Source organism: Theropithecus gelada, chromosome 8 (assembly GCF_003255815.1).
Source record: "Theropithecus gelada isolate Dixy chromosome 8, Tgel_1.0, whole genome shotgun sequence".
NCBI classification, from domain to species: Eukaryota; Metazoa; Chordata; class Mammalia; order Primates; family Cercopithecidae; genus Theropithecus; species Theropithecus gelada.
Genome location: NC_037676.1, coordinates 128,210,645 through 128,232,343, shown reverse-complemented (window position 1 = coordinate 128,232,343; position 21,699 = coordinate 128,210,645). Strand labels below are relative to the sequence as shown.

The 21,699-nt window shown below is 39.4% G+C and overlaps 1 long non-coding RNA gene and 1 pseudogene across 2 annotated transcripts in view; one reads left to right on the top strand and one right to left on the bottom strand.

Annotated features, from left to right (window-relative positions):
* Positions 1–11,061, top strand: part of LOC112630564 — a 31,210-nt gene extending 20,149 nt beyond the window's left edge. Inside the window, exon 4 of the long non-coding RNA XR_003120892.1 lies at positions 11,037–11,061. This is a non-coding gene — a long non-coding RNA (uncharacterized LOC112630564). The remainder of the gene's footprint in view (positions 1–11,036) is intronic.
* A 7,042-nt stretch (positions 11,062–18,103) lies between these two features.
* On the bottom strand, positions 18,104–18,589 carry LOC112630483 (annotated as a pseudogene). The gene has a single exon (XR_003120878.1). The product of XR_003120878.1 is annotated as a 40S ribosomal protein S25 pseudogene (transcript).
* Between the last annotated feature and the right edge of the window lie 3,110 nt (positions 18,590–21,699).

The following is a 21,699-nucleotide window of genomic DNA, read 5'->3' as shown; positions in this document are numbered from 1 at the left end:
TTGTAAGTGTACAGTATCGTTAACCATAGGCATGATGTTGTACAGCCAATCTCTAGAACATACTTTTCTTGCATAATTGAAACTTCATGTATATTGAACAATAACTCCCCATTTCATCCTCCTCCAAGCCCCTGGAAGCCACCTTTCCACTCTCTGCTTCTATGAGATTATTTTAGGTATTCGTGTAAGTCAAATCATACTGTATCTTTCCTTCTGTGACTGGTTTATTTCATTTAGCAAAATGTCCTTCAGGTTCACCCATGTTGTTTCACTTACTTTTTGTATTCATTTTCTGTTATCCTCAAAGTTGCTCATTTATTGACCTCCAATGTCTATGTCATAGGCTCCCCAACCCTGCACTTTTTTATTTGTGTGCCTTTTCATGAAGCTTTTCTACATTTTTGCAATTTAGATTACTTATCCTTTCATCACAGAGCATTTAGTCTTGTATGCTGCCATTTATTGAAACTTTATACTTCATTTTGACATTTCTTGTTGGCTTTGTTTATACTGCAATTTACAAGTCTGTGTGTTTCTGTCTAAAGTTTCCAATTAGGTTAAACACATATCTTACACCATATTTATATCTCTCATAGTATTTAGTACAGTGTCTTACACGTAGTAATTGTGCAGTAAATATGGTTTAATCAATTGAATGGTTGTAAACTCCTTGAGGGAACATTTTATTTGGTTTACTATCCCCAAAGCCTGGGAAGTACTTGACATGTAGTAAATGCTCAGTAAATATTGTGTTGTGCGTGAGGAGAAACCGAGGAAATTCGATGATTCTGCTAAGACCACACATTGCTGAATACAGGGGTCAATTCTCAGTTCTCTTCTTACTTGACCTAAATGCTTTTGATCCAGTTGATGACTTCTTCCTACTAAAAATGCTTCCTTTGCTAGATTTCCAGAATATTCCTTGTCTTGGTTTTTCTCCTGTGTCACTGACTGTTCCTTCTCAGTCTAATTTGCCAACTTTTTGTCTTCTCCCAGTTGCTTTCTCTGCAATGTGTTAGGGGTCAGTCAGTCTTCTTCTCTTCTCTTAACTACATTCACTCCCTAGGGGATCTCATTAGTTCATGACTTTAAAAATCCCACGTGTTGCTGACTCCTGTATTTACACCTTCAACCTTGACACCTTTGCCAGCTCCAAAGCTATGGTGTCCTATTGCCTACTTGATGTTTCTACTGAGATGGCCAACAGTGTTTCTAATGAATATACCCCTGGTCTGCCTCCTTGAGCCTGCCCTCCAACAGTATTCTCCATCTCAGTTCAAAATGGAAACATCCTTTTCTAGTATCTGAAACATTATTGGCAATCTCATTCTCTTATGTCTCAATCCATGAGGAAATACTGTTGTGCTCTACTTTCAAAATATTTACAGACAGCAACACCTTCTCACCTCCCACCCCTCTACCTGTCCAACCTGAAACATAAATACTAGCAAGGTGTTATTTACCTTGTTTACCTGAATTTTTACCAAAGTATCCACAGTTTATTCCCCACATGGCAGCCAGAGGGGTCCTTTTAGAATGGAAGTCAGATCATGTCACTCCTCTTTCATAACCCCAGAACAGTTCTCGCTTTCACTCAAAGCAAAACTCAATGTTGTTACAAGAAAATATCCAATTGAACTTCCCAAGTCCTCTCTGACTTCATCTCCTGCTAATTTCCCTGTTGCTCACATTCCTCTAGCTACCATGTTCCTCTTTTCGTTTATTTTAGTCATCTATTGTTCCATAACAAGCCACCCCAGAATTCAGTGGCTTAAAAGGATTTGTTGTGTTCTCTCTTGGGTCTGTGGATTGACTGACTTCAACTTGGGCATTTGTGCTTTAAGACTTCTTGTGTGGTTACAGTCCAGTGTCAGCTAAGTCTCAAGTCATCTGAAGGATCCATGGGCTGACGTCCACAGTAGCTTGATCACTCCAGTGACTGACAGTTGATGCTGAGAGCTGAGCTGGGATTGTGGACCAGAGTACCTACATGCCTCTGGCCATGGCCTTTCCACATGCCTTGGGCTTCTCATAGCACAGCAACTATGGCATTCAGTGTTCTGAGGGTCAGAGTCCCAAGAGCAAGTGTTATAGGAGGCAGGAAGTAGAAGTTACCAAGCCAGTTAAAGACTATGCTTAGAACTGGCCCATCAACACTTCTACCATATTCTACTGGTTAAAGCAGTTACCAGACCTGCCAGAATTTGAGGGCATGGAGTAATAAACTCCACTTCCTCATGGTAACATGGCAACATCACATTGCAAAGGAGTACGTGGAATAGAAGATATTATCAGGGAAGTCTTTGGGAAATAAAATCCGTCATCCTATTCTTTAAACACAACAGCTGCACTCTCACCTCAGTACTTGCACTAGCCTTTCCCTCTGCCTAGAATGCCTTTCTCTTGGTATAAGTATGTTTTGCTTCCTCACAGCTTTCCAGTCTTTGCTCTCTCACTTACTTCAACTCTGCTATTATGTCACCTTCTCGATGAGCTCTTCCTGGACCACTCTACTGAACATGACACATAAACAGTCTCCTTGGTGACCAAGGGCTCACCATTACCCATGAACTTTGGCTTGACCGAACTTCAGCAAGACTTCTCCCCTCCCTGCAGGCCCCTACGTTTTGACTTGCCCTCAAGTTTACATAAGCACTAAGCACCTCAGGTGCAGAATATCCTCCTCAACACTCATTCCGAGAATCAGCCAACCACAAAGAAAAACAATTTCTCTGCTGAAGCAACCTGATTTTGCCACCTTCTTACACTGCCCTCTTGCCTTTTGCCCCAACAAACTTCCCTGCCAGTTTTACCTCTCCCCCTCTCCAAAAGATATGTCCCCTTCTGTTTGATTTTGAGACACTTGAGATTTCTGAAATGGAAGTGTTCTCCCTGCTGTTTAAGTTTCCATTTACCTAAGTCTGCATTGATTTTGATTGAACACCTAGCACTCTCAATAGTGTTTACCCTACCCCCGTTTTTCACATTACACATTACCTTTTACATACTAAATGTCGTCTCTATTTAACTTCAACTATTTATTATGTTTGTTATCTCTCGCCTTCCATTAGGATATAAACTGCCTGAGAGCAGGATGCCTTTCTGTTTCATCTACTGAATTCCCATCACCTACTACAAACATGATAAGTACTCAAAAAGCCCTTGTGAATCTAATGGATAAACTTATTCTTACCTGTGATGTGATAAGAGCAGGTTTCGTCTAATACATAGATACAGAATAAAGAAATATTTGTTACTGGTTCTGCCAGGATCTCATTCTCCACTCCAGTTAACTGAATCTCTGACATGTTCCTTGAGCTTGTTTTAAATTCTTGTTTTAATCATCTAACTCCTGTAATACTATCCTGTTCTTTTTAGCCCTTCCTAACTTCCTTTCCTCTGCCCTTCAACTCAGCTCAGAAACTGGGGCCTCATGATTTGTGGACAGTTGTTCCTGATGCTGTTAACCCACAGGCTTTTCAATCATTTCCTCTGAGTAGATTCCAGTGCTTTTCTGTTGAACTCAGATCCCAGCTGTACCAGCCACCTGTCTAGCCCTTCCCTATCAGATCCCAGGTATACCAGCCATCTGTCCACCCCAGCTTTCCCTCCTTCCTTGGGCAGGTACCATTCCTGTTTCTGACACCTCCAACCATCCATGTCCTACGTTAGTGAACAAAGTGCCTTATAACCACATCCTAGACAGAAGAAAAGAAGTATCATTGCTTCACGATCATGCATAGGTAATATTTGTGGAGTGAATTTGTGTCAAAAACATCTGGAGGCACAGTGGTTTAACATTCTAAGTTATTCCCCTATTCCAAGGACTTTGGCAAAGGGAGGGGAAAGAATCAAAAGTTTTATGATGATTATAATGAGTTTCAGGTCATGACCACATAATTCACCTTGTTATTACACACTTCTGATCCTTTAAGTAAAATACCAGAGCCCCAGTAAAACGAATGAGATACCAGTGCCTAAGGATTTCACCCAAGCATCGCTAATTAAGGGTTATCTTCAAATGCATTCAAGCTACACAAGTCTCTTGAGTTTGCATAATTGAGCTGGAAATCAGTTGAAGGAAATTTGTGGGATTTTTAGCCCAGGAGAGAAAGCAAGAAAGTTGGGAAACTCAAAACCATGGGGAAACAAAACAAACACACACACACAAAAAAAAAACTTCCTTCACATTGAAAAATGAAGGTTTTGTTTCTGACAATTTTTTTGATGTTAAAAAAAAAGATGTATACAAGATGTATCTTTTATATCCTCTTTGTCTTGTTTTCCAATTTTAAGACCTCCAAATGAGGTAGAGGGTGAAAGAAAGAGCCTAAGAATCCAAGTCCTAAGTCTTGGGTTATACCTTCCCCTATTCAATACCTGAGTCTCATATGTGAAATATAAATAAAAATTACTGTATCTACTCCATGGAGCTATAATGTGGATTAAACAAGAGGATGAATTGAAAATACAACAAGTCCTCAATGTCATCCACGGGTTCTTGAAAACTGTGACTTTAAGTGAAAGGATTTATAACAAAATAGGTTCATTGATACAAGCAAAGTTAAGTTCCTACAGCATATTGTTGGTCGCAGAAACATCACCGAACTTCTAAACAAAAACCAAAGCACTTCTAATGGTAAACATTGAAACAAATGTGAGCACTCTCTCGCTCTCTCTGTCTCATATATACTTTATATATATATATATTTTTTAAAAATATATGAAAATTATTTTATATATATAATCTTCCATATATATGAAAAATCTTTCTCATATATACATATAGTCTTTCATATATATATATATATGAAAGATTAACAAAAACAAGATAATTATTTACCCGATTATTTCAGTTCAGGGTCATGGGTGGCTGGAGCCTATCCCAGCACTTGTGACCTGGACATAGAAGTTCATGGTGGCCTGCAAGCTTGTTTGGAATTAGAATATGGAGCTGATCCCGTTGTTGGCCTCAAGGGAACCTTGGATAGCCTTGCGAGTGAGGAGGCAACAATGAAAGTGGAAAGTTGGGGCTCTAGAAAGCTCAAGGCTCTCTATTGGAACAAAGAGAGCAGAGGGATGAGATGTTGTGAATTAAATAGGATGGAGATATGATGGTAACTTTGACAGCATGGCCTGTTGTATTTCAAAGAACAAAGAGCCTTCTAAACCTTTGCACAGAAACACAATCAAAGGGTTTAAGCAGCAAGGGTTTTTTCTCTGTATAATAAGTATACAAAGGTTATACAATTGACAACACAATCTCTATAAAAAGCTTTTTTAGCCACTCCCATCTTCAGTCTCTTCTATGAACTGTCTACATTATTTGCCCAACCATCAATTTTTTACAAAACTTCCTTAATTTTTTCCATTTAAAAAATTTGAGTTGTCATTTAATTTTACATGTAACTTTGCCTGACCTTTATCTATGTTTTGAGCAACTTGAGCACTGGAAATTTGTTTATTTTGTAACCTCCAGAGTATGGAGGATGATTATTTTCCCTAAAATCGTAGCACTTGTGATTTTAAATTCTATCCGCTGGATGAATCAATACAAGTGAATAGAAGATAGAATAATACTTTATCTACAAGAATTCACTGCACTAGCAGTCTTATCTATTAGAAATACGTGAAAGAATCAATGAGTAAGAAAAAAAAGCTTTCAAATAACCAAAATAAATGTTACTAAATCATTTTTGCCATCTTAAATGAGTATTAAATAAGTAAAGGCAAAACCTAAGATGATTACATCTAGGAATTATTTTACAATATGACACAGGAATTAAGTATAGCATCAATAACCTTTGACCAAGTGAAACAGGCTTTTTAAAAGATAACATAAACTTGTATTATTTTTTCATCCAAACCCTAGCAGCCTAATCCCCTCTCCTTGCTATAGAGAGAAGCCATTCTCAGATAACAAGAGCTTAAGCAAAGTAATTTTTACAGAGTATACTTTGAAGGAGGGAAAAAAGTCCTTTAAATTTCAGCATTTTTATGGATGAACGCAATAGGCAATAGAAACAAAAATAGCTTTTGTAAAAGTGCAATAAATGAAAGCTGTTCATAATTGGTGTTCTATAAGGAATTACAAATGAAGAATTTGAGAAGTCTCTGGAGTTACACTTTCCACACAGATACAAGGTAGTGACTTATCTGAAACAGAATTATTTGGCACACCTGGCATGGACAAGCATGAACCACAGAAGAGATTCAGCAAAATGTGTAAAATCAGACATGAATTAGTAAGAACATCTAATCAAGCACAAGAGAGCAGTATTACCCAGAATATGTTACTAAAGTACTCACTGTCACCTGAGTGGGCACAGACGGGAGGCATCGACCTGTTAGAGATTTATCAGGATATCATTTCACTGTGAGATGATGACATTGTGCTTAAGTAAACCAATTAGTAAGTCATTCACAGTTGATCTTATGTATTAAATTAGTCATTTGTAACTAGTTCTTTATGTTGTCTTTAAAAAACATCAAGTAAAAAGCACTGTTCAGATATTGTTAGAAAGAGGTTTTATATAGCAATTGCAGGCACAACTTAGTTGCTCGAAATGATGGAAGCTCACAAATGGCAAAAAAGATGATTTAATAATTTTTTCTTCAAAATGTATAAACAGAAATAAATCACAATTAGATAGGCAAAGAAAAGTTACATTAAAAACCTAAAAGATGGCCCTGGCAAAAATAAAATAAGCACACTTTGGAAATTTAAAAATATGCATTTTAAAACCTAAACTTCCAGAACCCACCTGGTTATGTCAATATTAACAACTTAAATAAGATTAAATTAAAAAGTAATATTTTGGGTTTGGCTGCAACAGAGTATGGGTGTTACCTAGACTGTTCTTCCTCCCTTCACAAAGGTAAACAACTATGAAACAGAACAAAATAGGTGAAGCATTTTTTGGAGGAGGACTGCAATGCTAGCAAAAAAGCAAACACGTGTGGTGAGATCAATGTTTCTCAACTTTCTGCCGTAGGGAATTTTCAGGGATCTGCATGTCACGAGGAGATGGAGCGCAAGGAAAGCACGGCAGTGTTGCTCAGCTGGGGTGGCAGAGATTAAAGTTGAGGGCTGCGAATGCAAACTGGAATTTGCAACGCAGATTAACAAAGAGAAGGGCACTATTCAGACAAGAGTCCTCAGAATGCTGGATGGGGAAATCTCAGTGGATCCTTGGCCCAGAGCTAGGTTGTACATATATAGAGCCAGTCTCTTCGAGAGCTCGCAGGAAATACCACAGTGCTTACCAACTCTATTTCTGAGTACAAAGGAAATACATTAGAATTCAATAACTAAAAACATAAAATATGCAAATATTTAGAAATTAAACAACACACTTCCAAATAGCACATAGGTTGAAAAAGAAATCACAAAGGACATTAAAATATTTGAAACAATCATAGTAAAAATACAGCAAATAAAAAAATATTCACAGCTAAGGCAGTGCTAGAGGAAATTTTACAACTTTATAAAAATAAAAGACTAAGAGTGGTTCATGTTTCCACCTTCAAAGGTTGGAAAAAGAAGTGCAAAGTAAACCCAAAGTAAATAGAAGGAAGAAAATAATCAATATGAAAAACTACATCAATAAAATAGTATACAAACATTTTAGAAAGTAAGAAAGTCAAAAGCAGAATTTTTAAAAGAACATCAAATATTTTCAGAGCTCATCTTATGCACCACGCTTTCTGCCACGTGTTGATTACACAGATTAAGATATTGCAGTCCATCTGCTCCTGTCCCCAGGTTCACCATATTTGAACTTTCAGTCATGTATTTCACAAAATGATTTCAACATAATGCATCTGAGAGTTCATCTCTCCAGCAGTGCCTGGAACATAGTAGAAGCTCAATAAATGTGTGTTGAATGGATGAATGAGCTTTTTGCTTTAACACATGGGGAAGGCCACAGAGAGGAAGGGACTTTCCCTAAGGTCACTGATGTCTTACTTGGTACAGCCTGGATTCTGTCTTCCATACCAGACAACATTCTCTGCCTTAGCCAACTCAGACTTTAGTCTCAACTCTCTTATGCCATTAGAGAGCCTTAATAACTAGTTCTGTGTTTAAATTGCCTGGCAGCCCATCTTGGAAAGGCATTTCATTAGCATTCCTGTTTGTGTAATGCCAGCTTGCCAGCTAAGGAGCCCACTGAGAGATCAGGGGAGAGTGACTGAGCACACAGACTCACATTGAAACTTGCAGCTCCACTTAGCACAGGGGAGCTGAACTGTATTGACTGTTCATTGCTGGTATGAACCAGCAAAAGCCACCTTTCTCAAGCTCTCCCCCACTAGCATTGCTCCTGTTGCCTGATTGCACCTGGTCAATCAAATTTTCTTGGGGCAGAGCCCAAGTATAATTGAGACAACAGGACCATGTCCTACTAGTGGAGAACTAAGCCTTTGCAATGGGAAATAGAGGGAAAAAGCAACCAATATTGTCATAAGCCAACACAGATTACGAGTAAGACACCCTCAATTTTTAGCAATTCAGATTAGAAGGGAGGCAGAAACAGCTATAGCTACTGGGGAAATGGGAGGATGCCTAGGAAGGAAGTGGTTATAGGGGCTGGCACTTGAAAAGGCATAGCATGTGCCATCTCCAAAAACAATAAAAATAATAGAAATTACTTATATAGCATGTACTATATGTCAGGAACTATTATAAACACTTTGTAAAATAAATATAAATTATTTAATCTTAACAACAACCATACAACATAAATACTGTAATAGCCCCCACTTTACAGATGGCAAAACTAAGTCAGAGACAGGTTAAGTAAGTCACTTAAATTCACAGAGCTAATAAGTGATAGAATCCCGGCAGTCCGGTTCCAAAGTCAATGCTTTTACCAATCCCGCAACTCCATACTACATGAAGAATTGATTTTACTATGAACATGGGCTCCTAGTTAGATAGGTAGACCAGCTCTGGAATTCTCCTCCAGAGGTCAAAAACTCACATAATAACAAGAACTCTGCAGCTCAAGTCTTTTTTTTTTAATTTATTTATTATTATTATTATTATTATTATTATTATACTTTAAGTTCCAGGGTACATGTGTGTAACGTGCAGGTTTGTTACATATGTATACTTGTGCCATGTTGGCGTGCTGCACCCACCAACTCGTCAGCACCCATCAACTCATCATTTACATCAGGTATAACTCCCAATGCAATCCCTCCCCACTCCCCACTCCCCATGATAGGCCCCGGTGTGTGATGTTCCCCTTCCCGAGTCCAAGTGATCTCATTGTTCAGTTCCCACCTATGAGTGAGAACATGCGGTGTTTGGTTTTCTGTTCTTGTGATAGTTTGCTGAGAATGATGGTTTCCAGCTGCATCCATGTCCCTAAAAAGGACACAAACTCATCCTTTTTTATGGCTGCATAGTATTCCATGGTGTATATGTGCCACATTTTCTTAATCCAGTCTGTCAAGTCTTACAGACAGCTAAGCAATGATAAGACCAGTTGTGTCTACTCCTTCCTTCTCCATTCATTCACTATGACCAATTAGAGTTTGTACTCTGAAGAAATGGCAAATAGTTTTTTGAAAGTGAATCACAAATTTTGATTTGCCAACCACCATAATCTCGTTTCACACAGAATGGAGGCTATCTGGGATTCGGAGAGGGCAAGCAAATGTTTAGATAGTAGCTGCCTGTGAGTAGACAACACGATCTGTGCCAGCCACGCTACGCTGTCCCTGCTCTTATGGAGATTCCAGTCTAAAAGGAAAGACCAATATTAATTACCGAATCCATTAGCGAATGCTACCTGCAAAGCAAGTGAGGTACTCTGAAGGAAAGGAAGACGGGGACTCACAGCGGAAGGTGAGCTGGCCCTGGGGCAGCAGAAGGGCTTGCCTTGAGAAACGATTGGGTTGAGAGCTAAAAGATGAAAAGGCTTTATTTCAGGTGGCACAAGAGAGATGAGAAGAGAATTCTAGGCAGAATAAACAGCACTTGCAAAGGCAAGAGAGAACAGGCTCTGAAGCCTCCTGGTATGCCCAGCCCCAAGGCAGGGAGCAGGGTATGGAATGAGTTGAGGCTGGAGTGGGAAGGAGAGGCAGGCCATGCAGCAACTGACAGAGTCATGATCTCTGTGCAAAGAGCACTGGGGAGCCATGGAAGGACACAGGCAGAACAGTGGCATTAAGCAAGAAATACCCAATGCATCCAATAGGTGACTGGACTAATACTCAAACTTAGATCCTTTGCCCTTCTTCCCCCCCATCTCCAACCTCACTGCATTTTGCCAGCCCAGGAAGTTTAGCCAGTAGAGGTCATCACCAAGCCACACAGATCACAGAACCTCAGGGTTGGCACGGACTTGGCTATCTTGGAGACACATCCACTAGCTAAGCACTCCCATGTCCTCTCTGAATCCTAGCCCATTCCCAGTCTGTGTGAAACTAGACATCTGGACTCAGCATATGCTTAATAGCTGGGTCATCTCTAGCAAATTAAATCACTTCTGTGGGCCTCCCTTTCTACACCTGCACTACGGCAGTGCTAGCGTCAATTGGCTATTAAGATAATGTAGGTCATGTTTTCAGGACCATATCCAACTTTAGTAGATGCCCAAAGAGTGATGATTTAATCTGAATTCAGCCATTCATCTTGAGCTATATCTTTCTCCCAACTCAGCTGTGACAGTTCCAAGACATCATTCTGCATATCAGACAGACCTTATCATTAAGTCTAGTAGTCCACTAAATAATTATGCATGTTATAGCAGCCCATAGCTAACGCAGAAATAAAAAAAAAAAATCATAAACTTACCCACAGTGGAGAAAGGAGGAAGTGAAGAAATCTCATCTTTCTGGTATAATTTTCCATTGTTTTATTCCTTGGAAAATAGCCAGCATAATTTTGCATGGTGTTCAAAAAATGAATGTCACCTCACAAAAAGACAATGAGTTCAATATTTCTGTTGAAAATAAACATTTGAAAACAGTATCTATTTTTATATTCATGTATATTTATTCATCTATTCAATTTATAATTTCAGGCTCATTTCACACTAAGTGTTCTGAATCAAAAAGATGAACAAAGTACAGTGCCATTCTTCAAGGACTTCACAGTCTACAGGAAAGGGATATAGTTAAACAAATAACTGCAGAATTGGAAATTGGAGCTGATGTGCTTAGAAGGGTTTTGAACAAGGGGCATGACTGTGACTTTCTCTGCTTTTGCAAACTTCAGGAAAACCTTTACGCACAGGTGAGTTCCACATGAGGCTAATTTGAAGCTTGTGTTCTGAATTTGCCAATTAAGATAAGAAGGAAACATATTGATAGCAAGAAGAATAGCCTGTGCAAGAAAATGAAGGCCCAAGAAGGATGTGTTTTCTCAGAAGCCTGGAAAGGCATCTCCTCTCAACCTCCAGGGAAATCAAAATAGACACTCAGTGATGGGTCCTGAGCATTTTCAGATACAATGAAAGTTCTAAATTACTGGAATTAGATATGTTAAATCAAGACTATCATGACAAGCTGACTTCAAGTCTTATTTGCTGAAAGTGCAAAGTAGAAGAAATGACCATTCTGTGTGTGCAGCACCCTTGTGATCTCACAAGGACGATGCTTAATGACATATGGAAACCCATTGGGTAATTGAATAGTCTGAGGCTAATTGCATCTGACTGTGTTATTCTAATGTGATGGGTTGAGATGTGCAATGGATAGGAGAAAACAGATTTCTAGAATTGCAATGGGTGACTGTTTGCTCTGACCTTCATTGAATTTGAACATGGGGAACAGGATGCAGTGGGGCACAAGTTGACAGCCAGCACGTGAGGAGTGGGGCAGACTAATTTGTCAGTGTGGCTCACAAAGGTGTCTTGTATTCATTTCAGAACAAATTCAGCAGCTGTGATTCTGCCTTGTCCTCCAAGTAAAGGCTTATCTTCTTCTTCCCAGGCTAAATGCATCTGCAGAGCCCTCCAGCTCAACATCATTATTTATATGGAACTTTTATATAATTCCTTCTAAAAACACAAATATTCTCATTTGCTCCTCACAATTGTGAATGGTTATTATCCCTCATCCAACCTCATTTTGCAGATGAAGAAATCAAACTCCAGAGAAACTGAGTAGCCTACTGGTTACAAAGTGATAGAATCATGACTCATGTCCATGTCACTCTACTTGCAAATGCAGTGTCCTGCTGGACTCTGCTCTCACATTTTAGTTGGGAGAGGCCTGGGAGAACTGTTTGTGCCTTTAGGCAGACACACAGATCCTGAGGTGGCCCAGGCTAATGAGAGCAAATATTAAGAAAATGGAGATGGTTAGACTTAATGACTATTATCATTTTCACTTTACAGTTGAAAATACAGAATCTCAGAGTGAAGCCCTAACTTCCCACAGCAGATGGGGTCTATGAGGAGGAAGAAGTGGATGCATGGACCAGTCCTGTTTTGAAGACAAGTCTCATGGTGCTACTGTGCCTCCATGAGCTCCTGATGCCCAGAAGCTGGCATCCTGTGAGTGGGTAGGCTAATGATTATACCAACTAACCCTGCAGGGATTTGCACTGATGTTGAGGCCCATTCACACATTAGTACAGCTCCATAGGTTGTAGGACATTTTCCAGGCTGGAGCAAATAAGTTATTGCTTTCAGTAAATCCCCTCCCTCCTTCCTCTCCTTTTATCTCAGATTTGCAATGATGGAGTGGGTTAAGTTTTAAGACTATTATCTGTCTGTTTATAATATTCTCTGGGTGACCACATCTGCAGAAACCTCTTGCAATATTCAAGTCCAAATCCAACACAACTCTATCACCAATCTATAAGCTCCATTTACCTCCATATCCCTAGTGAGTACATCATAACATCAGAGATATACAAAAAATTACTTACAGAAATAATATGGAATTATTTTATGAAGTCCAAATAATATATATTGGGTTTATTGCATGGTGTTATGTTTACAAGCAATTACTTGACTCGCAAAATCTGCTTGATATGAAGTGTGTTGTAATGGTTTTCTGCTGCTACTCCTCTGAAGTCTTGAGTGTTTCCACCCTCCAGGGGGAAGCAGCTAATATCTATCTGCCTGTTCTAAAACATTGCGTGCAAGTACATACACACATAATCCCCTTGCATCTTCTGAGATTTAGCAAATGATTAAATGCTGAACAATTTAGCAATCTATTGAGTGACTTTTCATTTGCTATCAAAGTAGGCAGATGTATGGTCCTAGGGAATGTGCATGGACTTTAGTGGTATATCATGGTACCTACAATCTCTGGCATGTTAGGTAAGTTACTTAACTCTGAGGTTCTATATTTTGAACTGTGAAGTGAAAATGATAATAGTCATTGAGTTTCAAGGAAAGAAATTACAATGAAGTCATGAGGGGTCAGGTTTCCTGAGTTCCAATGCTTCTTTCACCACTGTAGTGGATGCTGTGGTGCTGCACTCAGATTCCAGAACTGAGAAACTCATGCCCACAGCTGCTGGAATTATGGGTTGTTGATATCTCACAGCCATGTTTCTTCTCAGGAAATGTCCTCTCTTGGCCAAAGAGAGCTCCTCTGTCTAATGCTACACCCTTCTCCTGGGGACAGTCTGCAAGGCTTCAAAGTCTTGGCATTCCTTCTTCAATTCGGCCCTGAAGGGTTATTCCAACTCCAGAAATGCCTGGGAAGTCACCTGCAACCAGTATGACCCAATCCTGCTTCTCTGACCCCCTGACATATGCTGCTCCAGAAAACACCCCCAATAAACTTTACACAAATATATTTCCAATTCAGAGTCGGCTTCCTGGAGTCTCGGTAGTTCCATGAAATTTACTGCTTATTGTGTATAGAGGTCACATAGATAATTACACATGGTAGAATTGGAATTGAAATTCTGATAAGAACCCTGTGATTTCAAGTCCAGGTCTCCTATTGGCCTCCATTGTTCTATTTCATTCTGAAATAGATTGGAGGAACTCACAACACAATAGATCCCATATTTCAGCTCGTTAATAATCAACATATTCTGGTCTTAGTGGCCATTATTTTTAAGAAGTTGTATACACCATTATAATTAGTGTGATTTAGTCAGGTTTTTCTACTACAGTGGGGCAGTCTGGAACTCAGTCAGATATACTTGACTTCCTCAAGTCTTTATGAGATTCATTTTTATATTTTTAAAATTACATTTTGAACTGACACAGAGTGCAATGTTGAAGAGGTGATCCTATAAACAAGCAAAGGTCACTGCCATTTATTCCTTCATTTATGCTGTTTTTATCCATCCAACTAGCCACCATATATTGTGTGCTTCCCATGTACCATGACACATTCTGAGAACTTTCCACACATGCTCTCCTTTCATCTTCACATCAACAACATGCATCTTAAGCTGTGCTGAATTTTGTCCAAAATGACTCAGATAGGAAAAGGCAGAATAAGGAATACATTCCAGTTGTCTCCAAATTCCATGCTTTTCTAAGTGTCACATTATATTGTCCTTCCCACTGGCACACAGCTTAAATAAAAGTCAAACTATGAAAAGCAATAGAAAGTAATATCAGAGTAGAGGTGAGAAGATGCACTTACATAAATGATCATTCAAGACTTCCTGGAAAAGGCACGAGTTGGCCTTTGGAGTGACCTAGACTCACTTCCAAGTAGAAAGCTCAGTAATTTTTCTTGAGAGAGAGCGCGGAAAGGGCCCAGGCTTCAGTGTGTGGCTGACTTGAATTTGAGCTCTATCTTTATCTATTACTACCTTTGTGGCTCTGGACATCTTACTTAACCTCTCTGAATCTTCATCTTGTCATTGTGAGAGACCTCATTGACTTGTTGTAAAGATTAAAGAAATCATGAAACACATCTAGTCCAATAACTGATACTATAGTATTTAACAAGTGATGTTTGATTTGAGTTAATTCAAGTCTCTAGGTTATAGCAAGAAAATGGCAAAAAAATTAATTAATCAGCTTCTCCAGTTTGTGCCTTTGAGAAGGGTAAGCCAAAGGAGGACTTTGTTCTCATATCTCATGTTACATAATTTGTCATAAAAATTACACATTCACACAAGCACGTGCGCGCACACACACACACACAGGCACAAACACTCAGACATGAGCCACAATCCACAATGGAGGAGAGCTTAGAGTGCTTAGACACCATAATAAACTTTCACATAAAGTACAGCAGTAGTGTTCTTAATTAAAATCTCTAAAGAACTCTTGTTGTTGACAATATCACCACCCAAAGCCATATTTACCTTGTTAATTATTCAAGTTGCAGTGAATAAGAAACAATGCCCAGGCTTCCCATAAAATTTCCAAAAATTAAACCAGGGAAATGGGCAATAAATGTCATTTGAAATGGAACTGATGCCAGTTAATTACAAGACAACTGTAAAATAATAGGGCATGAGGTGCTCCAACAATGCCTAATTAGTAACTATATGGGTATTTCCTTGGAAAAAATGGCAATTACATGGTGCAAACACTTAGCAGTCATCATCAAAGGCCCTTAACCGATATTAGCTAATTAATCTTCCTTACAACACTCCGGCAGGAGGCAGCACAAGTCCTCATTGAAAGAGGTAGAAGGGAAGGCCAAAAGGTGAAATGGAAAATCCTCTTCTGCTCAGCATCTCTAAAGAACCATTTGACACTCGCAGCCTAGAAGCACTCAAGAGAGATTCCTAGGCCAAGAGAGGTAGATTGTTTTCTTGATGAGTGACTTGCCCAGGTGATGCCTAAGGTTAATGTGGTGAACGCCAAGCTTCCTCCTGATTTTCTGCCATGGCTCACATCCTGGCTGTCCTCCAGAACTCCCTGCACCAAACTGCTGTTGCAGGCACACATGCACTCTTGCACTTATCAGCCCTTTTCTCTTTTTCTCAGCAAGAAGGCTTTTGACCTCAAATATATAAAACCAATGGGGGAAGAGTGAAGCTATGCCTCTTTCCACAAAGCCAAGCTCGTTATATTATAACGTGATCCACAGCCTTTGATTTCAACTTAATGTATGAGATCAGGAATCATTTCAGAAGTATGATTGATTTTGATTAGATGAAGGTATTTTAAAAGGAGTGAATTACCTCTTATGTGACTTAATTTAATCCACATTAAAAATCTGTGACAAAATCTCATTTGTGTCTAATTTTGTATTCTTTTACCTAAAGAGGGTCCAAAATTTGTATAAGCTCCAGACCCAAGACAATCTAAGTCTGCCCATCTATCTGGTTGAGTTCTTCCAGCTCTGAGTCAGGGGCCATATTTTGTGGGATTCTGAGGCTTCAATGCCCTTTTGAGGTAGACTTAGTTTCATAAAGCAAAGTTAGGCTACATCACAAAATGAGGCTTGCACGAGTTTTTCTCCACCTAATTCCATTTGTCTTATAATACACCTGATTCTTCCCATTTAAAAAGTTACAAGTTTTAATTAGAAAATGGATAAGAAGGAAGGGGTATAATTACTCCTGCTACTCCATTTTATAGATGGTGAAACTAGGCTATGCAGAGGTTAAGTGACCTCCAAATATGGGACTTTATTAGCTATTCCTATAGCTAATGCAATAGTGAGCCTCGCCCGAACCCATCTCCATTTGATCCTAATTTTTCAGTTCTTTGTGAGTTTCCTTGTCACCTCTAACCTGCCTCTGAACTCATAGCTAATTGATACCCAGAAGGCATGCATAAAGAGCATTTGGAATGGTCCTATCCTAACAGAGTGTTGGATGAGCCGAGATCCAGTGACAGGTCAAATCCAAATATAATTTTCTTAAAGTAACACACACACTTCACAGAAGAGGAGTCATGATTTGTTCCTTCGGTATCCCCCAAAATGTTCTTGCTCCTTCAGTGTCTTGTTCTTCTTCTATTTTGGGGGATACTTGTTCCTTCAGTACCCCTAAAAATGGAAGAAGATCATATAACATTTGGAGGATAAGTTTGACAGTCTGATAAGCCCAAATCCAAAAATCCTAGACTCGATTTGTTATCTGTAAAATGGGCACAATAATAGCACCTACCTTGTGAGGCTAATGTGAGGAATAAATGGACAAATGCTTAGGACCTGGCATATAGAAAGCATGCAATAATTGTTAGCTATATTTTTAAAATATTTTACCCTATTAAGGATCACTCCTTTACTGAGACTATACTGTAATAATGAACTGTGTTGGCTTCGGAGTCACACAACCTAAATTTAAATCTTGTATCATCGAGTCACTCTCTGTGTAACCATGGGGGAGCTACTTGGTCTCTGCATGCCTCAGTTTCCTTATTGGTAAAAAGGGTGTAGTGAGAGCATCTACTTGATCTTTTTAAGAGGGTTGGTCATAGGGATTGAATGAGATAGTGTATGAAATCCTGGCACCTAGCCAATAACAAGAATTTGATAAATGTTAGCTATCAATATATTTTGAGTAGCCATACCTTACACCCAGAGGGGACTCGGTCCAAGTTTGAGCAATAGAATTAACAAAATTAATTTGACATTCACTCAACAAACATTTGTTGTATACCTACTCTATAGTAGGCAGTGTCCTATGGGCTAGGGATTCAGAGAAAAATAAATACATAGTCTCTGCCCTCAGCTGAGATAACAGTGTCTTCTGGCACAGACAATTCAATCAGAATTATAGATACCTGTGGAGAACTATTATTTTTAGTGCATCCAGGAATGTTGAATAAATAGTGTTCTGTAGTTTCACAAAATTTCAAGAAAATACATTTTATCCAAATTCCTACATTAGAGTTTATTTAATCTCAATTCTTACTCAATAAGGACGAATGATGAATGAATGATGGCTCCTCCTCTTGAAGTGAAAACCTGTCCCTAAACATCTCTACAGACTGGACTTATTGTAAAGCAGCAATTTCCACTGTTCAGTAGTTCTAAAGTCCCCCCAGCTATTGATTATACTGAAACCTGGTCCCCTCAACATATCCACCCTTGGTGATTTTCCTTCCTCTAGTGCTGGGTGAAGAGAGTCTAACCCTTCTTCTACCTAATGGGCCTTTCTCATATGTCCACTCCCACTTCTGAGTTATCATTTCTTTAAGCTAAACTTCCAGATGCACCATGATAAAAGTCTAATAGACATAAGCATCTCTTCTTTTTTTTTATTTAATAAAGTTTTATTTTTCCAAATGTAGAGTTGGTTGGACCTATTCATTCATCTTTACCAGCAGCTGGAGCATCTCCGCCCTTGGTATTTCTGGTGTAAATTACTTGAGCTCTGTGCTTTGAAACCAGTTTGATAAGTCCTTTACTAAGGAGCTCCTGAAGGGCTGCCCTGGCCAGGGAGCCTCGAATCTTCAGTCTCTCAGAGGCCACAGCTGGGGTTATAAGTTTATAGTTGGAAACTTCCTTACAGAGTTTGTCATAGGTAGCTTTGTCAAACAAGACTAAGTTATTGAACTTGTCTCGAACTTTGCCTTTGGACCACTTCTTCTTTTTGGCCTTGCCCTCAGATTTGTTCACTGGGTCTTTGTCTTTCTTGGCCGACTTTCCAGCGTCCTTCTTCTTCTTGTCGTCCTTGGGCAGCATTGCGAAGCTCCGAGAGCAGCAGCGGACACTGCAGCCTTGCTAAGATGTCAGCATCTCTTCTTAAAGGTGAGCTTCCAAATGGCAGGAGTGACAACTAGGGCCAAGCTGTGGGTACTTGGCACCCGCAGCTCTTAGTTGCAGAACCTCCTCCTCCCCAGGCTTCATATCAGCCTTTGCCATGCTTGTTAATTTGGACCACATCTACCAGAGTCCCCTCTCCTAAGTCCTAACTGTTGGACTAGGCAGGGATCGGTCTCAGCCCCTGGATAAAGGACTGCTATCACATCTGTCTTTGAGGCCTTCAAAGAGTTGCTAACTAGAAAAATGACTAACACAAGGATTTCAGGGCCCAAAACAGGGACAGTGGGAGTCCTCAAAGTATTCCCTGTTGGCATAAGGCCAAGGCCATTCTCTTCTAACTCATGGGTCCAAAAATTACTCAGTTGGCTCCCAAATTCCCGGGTCTGCTGACTCTTGCGACTGAAGGGCTTTCCTGCTGAATTTTGACATTCTTAACATAGTGTTCTTGAACACTTCTGAAAACAGGGGTTTTGTGAAGCAACTGCTTCTACTGCTCAATTCTAATGTTCTTCCATATCAAGATAAGCTGGAATTTTCCCCCTTGTCACTTCCATCTCTGGTCATTTTCCTTCTCTCTGGAACTGGACAGAACAAGCGTAACCCCCTTTTGCACAAATAGATGTTTGCACATTTGACTTTATTGTGCTTGCATTTGCATTTCTGGGTCTCTGCTGCTTTAGGTTAAAACTTCACAGCTTCTCAATTGTTCTTTAAAATGATATTCACATTCGTCATATGAATGTTTTCTGCTGGATATATTCCAATTGATTCGTGCTTCTCTTACGCTATGGCACCTAAATCTGACAGTCCTAATAAAGCCGAGCATTTAGGGAAAGGACAGACAATTCCACAGTGCCATGGTGGGATATTTAGTAAGAGTCTTCTGTGTAATAGAGAGGCCATGAATCATCTGGAAGTCAACCACTGAGTGGATTCTCTGCTATTGTGGGAATATAAAACCTACAAGCTACCCGGGAATATCTTCCTATGCTTATTGACCCTAAAGGATGCCCATATCATTTTGGTTCTCCACACAAGGAAGATATTCACCCATGCTTGACTCCCTCACGAGTCAACTCTCCAAATCTATCATGAGGTTAATTCTTAAAACATGTTCATGATCAACTATCTCATGTGCCAGTCCTAATCCAGATGGCATTTGGCTTCACACTCTATTAGCTGAAAGAATGGAGATCTCTGAAAAATAAGACTCGTATGCCTTCTTTACATACATTTGGACTAATTTTCACTCCCCTCATTAAAGCTCTCTGTGATTGACAGCAGTTGATGACAACCAGATCTGCTGATAGAACTAAATGTTTTCAGTTTTCTCTTCACAGAAATAGACATCCAGAGCAATTTTAGAGCTCACCATTTTGGTGAAAGTTAGAAGGAGAGCATATAGAAAGAATATATACATTAAGACTGGAGCAGAAAAGGCCTTTGATTAGGTGGAGGAAGTATCTCAGGAAATATGTAGACAGAAATGATCTTCTCTACTCACTCAGAAATAAAATCTCCAAGACAAATGCACAAATATACCGTAAGACAAATACCTTCACTTATGCATTCAAAATCGACCACTCTTTTCTGAGCCCCACGCCTAGCATAAATGAGGCAGTAAGCACTGATCGTAGAGTCCCTAGGCTTGGATATGATGACTTATTCTGCTTCATATTGGCAAAGCATGTTAGTCTCCTCTCTGAACTTCAGATAATGATAGCTAGCTGCTTGCAAATCTCAAGAATTATTGGGTTATATAGCTTAAGTTATATAAGTTGGTTAAAATGTTTTGTGTTACTGTGAAATGTTATAGAAAGGTAAAATATGAATAATGCCACATTCTGCCTCATCTGATACTAAGTTGTACACACTGTCCACTAGAATATAAATGCTAGGCAGCTGGAATTGCTCTCATCTCTGCCGTTTCAGTATCTAGCACAGTACCTGTCATGTTCTAGGAGCTTGATAAATGTTTGCTGAATTGACTTCCATTAAATTGAATTACTTACTTGCAAGGTCTTTGGGGGCAATTGTAGAATCTCATTTTACATCATCACCATTTCCTTGCTCAAAGCTGACATGAGGAAGTATGCAATAAATGGTGAGTGAATGAATGAATGGACGGAGAGGAACTGAAAAGATGATTCTCAACCTCGAATGCCCTTTAGAATCACTTACAGTGCTTTCAAAAATTAATCTCTGGGCCCTTATCCCAGAGAGTGATTTAAAAGTTCCCCAAAATATTCTAATGTAAAGTCGAGGTTGAGAATCAATGACTTTGAATGACAGGAAAATATAAGGAAGAGTCCACTCCCTCCTTTTTTTTTTTTTTTTTTTTTCTCACCAATGTAGGTTTTACATTCTTAAGTGAAATAAAGCATTCTGAAAGCTTTTTTTTTTTTTTCTGAATAAAGTACTCTAAAATGGAAGAGTGATGTTGCTACTGCTTTTTAGAAAATACTATCAAAAATTGGTTTTCTAGACTTCTAGAGGCTGGTGGACCTCCCAGTAGCTATCACTTGGCAGACACTTGACCCTATTATCTCAGTATAACTGAGCTATGAAGCCCAGTTCAACCGCCAAGGCCAGGACCCAGTAATTCCGCTGGCCTAATGTTCTGAGACGCTGCCACCTTGTGGGCACTCTGGAGCGACACTTACACCAGCTTCCTTAAAACAGGTATATCTCAGATGGCCTTAGGTTTTCCTTGTTATGTATATTCTGATATTTCTGGAAAATAAATATTTATAAGGAAAAGAGAGTTCTGGATGCTCCATGAAGACGATGCTACAGATACAGACATAAACAGTAGGTATGGTATGGAGTTTACATGAGCAGGATTGATTTATCTCTGTTGAATAGCAAGTGACAGAGGCCATGAGAGGACAAGGTACTCAAGGACAAAGAATTGGTTATGTCAAATCCACTTATAATGGAAGCCATCATCCTCAGCAAACTAACACAGGAACAGAAAACCGAACACCACATGTTCTCACGCATAATTGGGAGCTGAACATTGAGAATACATGGACATAGGGAGGGGAACAACACACACCAGGGCCTCCCAGGGAGGTTGGG